General features: G+C 33.1%; 1 protein-coding gene across 4 annotated transcripts in view; it reads left to right on the top strand.

The window, feature by feature from the left end:
- Window positions 1-523: 523 nt before the first annotated feature.
- The window catches only part of Zmym4 (zinc finger MYM-type containing 4), a 115,321-nt gene continuing 112,872 nt past the window's right edge, over window positions 524-2,972 (top strand). For 2 of the 4 annotated variants that reach the window (XM_033767706.1, XM_033767705.1), the window contains exon 1: window positions 530-571. The gene's annotated coding sequence lies outside the window, so the exon portion shown is untranslated. Of the gene's footprint in view, window positions 572-2,972 lie in introns of all 4 variants that reach the window. The other 2 variants (XM_010645245.3, XM_010645242.3) reach the window with 2 other exon arrangements.

The following is a 2,972-nucleotide window of genomic DNA, read 5'->3' as shown; positions in this document are numbered from 1 at the left end:
CAGCTATTATTTCCAATAGTGTGGTTAAGTTTGGGTAAGAAGTTTTGCATAGTTCTCCGTAAGTGTTATTTAGTAAATTCTTAATAAATGCTGACTATGTTTATTATTATTGCAAATATCCTTTTTTAGTGATGTAAGAATAATTAAAAAGCTATGAGGAAGCATGCTCAGTGCTGCATGCCTACAAGTTCAAGTGCAGTTTGGGCAACTTATCAAGAGACCCTTCCTAAGGAATTAAAAAGAGAAAGAAAAGAAAAAGACTTTGGGCCCAGCTCAGAGCTAAATCTCCCATACCACCAAAAATAATAGAAAGAAAAGGATCTAATTTATCTTTTTGTTTGGATTGCATTCTTTGGTCTGAAAACTATTTTTTGTTCATCTCCAATTTTATTTTCCTCTATTTGGAAGTATTTTTGTTTATGTTATGGTATATGTGTATAATTTGGCTTGGGAGGTCTTTCAACTGTGATTGAAAAGTATGAGAATAACGTTACTTTTCTATTTTTTTTGTTTTTGCCTTTTCAGTTTGAACAGAAAAGTGGTGCAGTTTTTGATGAAATTGTAGAGAACTGTAAGTACCGTTTGGGAAAAATAATCGTGTCTTGTAGATAGATGTAAGTATAGATAAAACATTTACCTATTAGAGCATTTAGTTCAGGCTGATTTATGTGATGGTCCCTTTTGATTCAGTCTAGATCTCTTCACATCCCCTTAGAACTTTTATTAGGTTAAGAGGAATTTCAAAATTCTTTTTTTCAAAATTTTTTTCTTAGTTGTTGTTAATGTGTTGAATCACAACACTTTTGTCAGTGTGAATCATAAATGATTGTGCTTACCAGTATTAAAGCTTTTGTTTACAGTCTTTTAGATTCTTTCTGTTACAGCATTTGTTTTATTTCTTGTGATTATAAAAGTAATACATGCAATTTACAATATAGAAATGAATAAAGGGAGAAAGTAAATGCCTTTGTTTTTACCATTTCTCCAAAGATAACCAGTTTTATGAGTTTAATATATATCTTTCCAGACTTTTTTCTATGAAAGCATGTATATATGTATGTGTATATACACTGAAGCATGGTATATAGGGATTTATATGTATGTGTAGGGATCAAGAATACCATTCCTGTCTTTTGTCATTAAACTACATAGACATTTTTCTGTATCAGTGGGTAGAGACCTATTGCATTATTTTTAATGCCTACTCAGTATTTTATTGTATGGCTGTACCATAATTTAACCAGCTTTCTCTTGCATATGTAAGTTTTAATGTTCTCACTATAAACAATACTTCATATGTTTTCCTATACACATCTTTATTCACTTGTTGTCTAGGATAATTCTAAGAGTAGACTTGATGACTCATTAAAAGATGTATATGTACTTGTTTATGGAGGGTAAATTTTGTCAGCTAGGATTCTTAAAGATAATACACATTTCTTTTTCTTTTTTTCTTTTTAAGTGTTCTGCCAGTTGGATCGGTGAGGACCTTTCTCTTGGAATTAGTTTGCTAATGTTTTTGTAAACTACAGTCAGTAACTTTTTGTAACTTGATATTGAGAGATAACTAGTTCTAATTATCAGTGGATTTAGTTATTTGATGTCCATTTTATTGCAGACTGCAAAAATATACTTCTAGCTAGTTTATCTAACAAACATTTTAGATGTGTATTAGGTTATTTCACAGAATTTAGGCTGGAGATAAAGAATAAATTTCCTCTAGGGTACTTAACAGAACACGATGGGCCTTTCTTTACAGTGCTATCAGAAAGCAGTTATATTCAGTGACTTTTAATCTTTCTGTATATTTATTTAAATTTCAAGTTCTAAGAGGATTATTATTGGGCCACTCTTGTCAGGAAACAAAGCCAGACAATAAAACATAGGCATTAGAACATAATTTCTTTGTTACTCCTTATTTTCACCAAATAATTTTGAATATTCATTCTGGGCATACCTTTGCTGCATTCTGTATATTGGTAATAGAAATGAACCAAAAAATAGGTTTTGGATGTGAGGGCAATCTGTCTGTGACTTCTGTCATCCCATTGATCCTGAGGGTTGATATGGCTGTTATGGCTGGTTAGGTGGGTGTCCCCTTTCTCCCATCACTGCTCCTTTTGTGTATCTCCTGAAACTGTGTGCTTGATCAAAGACGACCACCATTCCTGATAGAGGAGGACTTTTTCTTCAGTCAGGGATATTTGAGTAGCTAGCCACACTCACCTGCTGGAACCTCCAAACAAGCTCCCAAATAGGTTTTTAATGAAGGTCTTAATCTGATGCTTTACTTGTTAAAGTTGTTTAAATAAGAGTAGTCTTAAAGTGGGAACAGGATTCCCACTTTAGCTTAACTAAGCTACTTTAGCTTGTAACCAAGCTGCCGTAGTTGGGCCCTTACCCCTGACAACAGGGCTAATATTTCTTTTTTTAAAATTTTTTAAATTTTTTATTTTTTCAGCTTTAATTGAGTTTATTGGTACATTTTAGGGATACAGTACAGTTACATTCATTGTTGGGATCTTGTACCTCTACATGACAAGTCTTGATTCTCATTTTTTCCCCTTACCTCTGCCCTCCCTTCACCCCCTCCTCCCCTCCGCATCTACAAACACTTTATTTTCATCTTTTCATTCTCTCACATTTTTTTCTTTTCCCTTTTTACTCTTCCCCTACCCATCCCACCTTCCCTACACCTTTAGCTCCTTTCTTCCCATTTCTAAATGTCAGTAATCTTATTAGAATCTTATGCATTGTTGCAGTTTATTTACACCAGGGAAACTGTTCAGTATTTACACATGTGTGACTTATTTATATCACTTAGGAGTATATCTTCAATATGTATCCATTTTCCTATGAATGAATCTATTTTCTTGTTCTTTGTGGCTGAGTAATATTCCATTTTATAGAAAAACCACAACTTCTTTATCCAGTTTCCAACGGATGGGCAAATAGGCTGTTTCCAAGATTTA

Source organism: Fukomys damarensis, unplaced genomic scaffold (assembly GCF_012274545.1).
Source record: "Fukomys damarensis isolate Sample0158 unplaced genomic scaffold, DMR_v1.0_HiC HiC_scaffold_23, whole genome shotgun sequence".
NCBI classification, from domain to species: domain Eukaryota; kingdom Metazoa; phylum Chordata; class Mammalia; order Rodentia; family Bathyergidae; genus Fukomys; species Fukomys damarensis.
The sequence above is the reverse complement of the archived record's forward strand: the minus strand, read 5'-3'. Positions and strand labels throughout refer to the sequence as shown.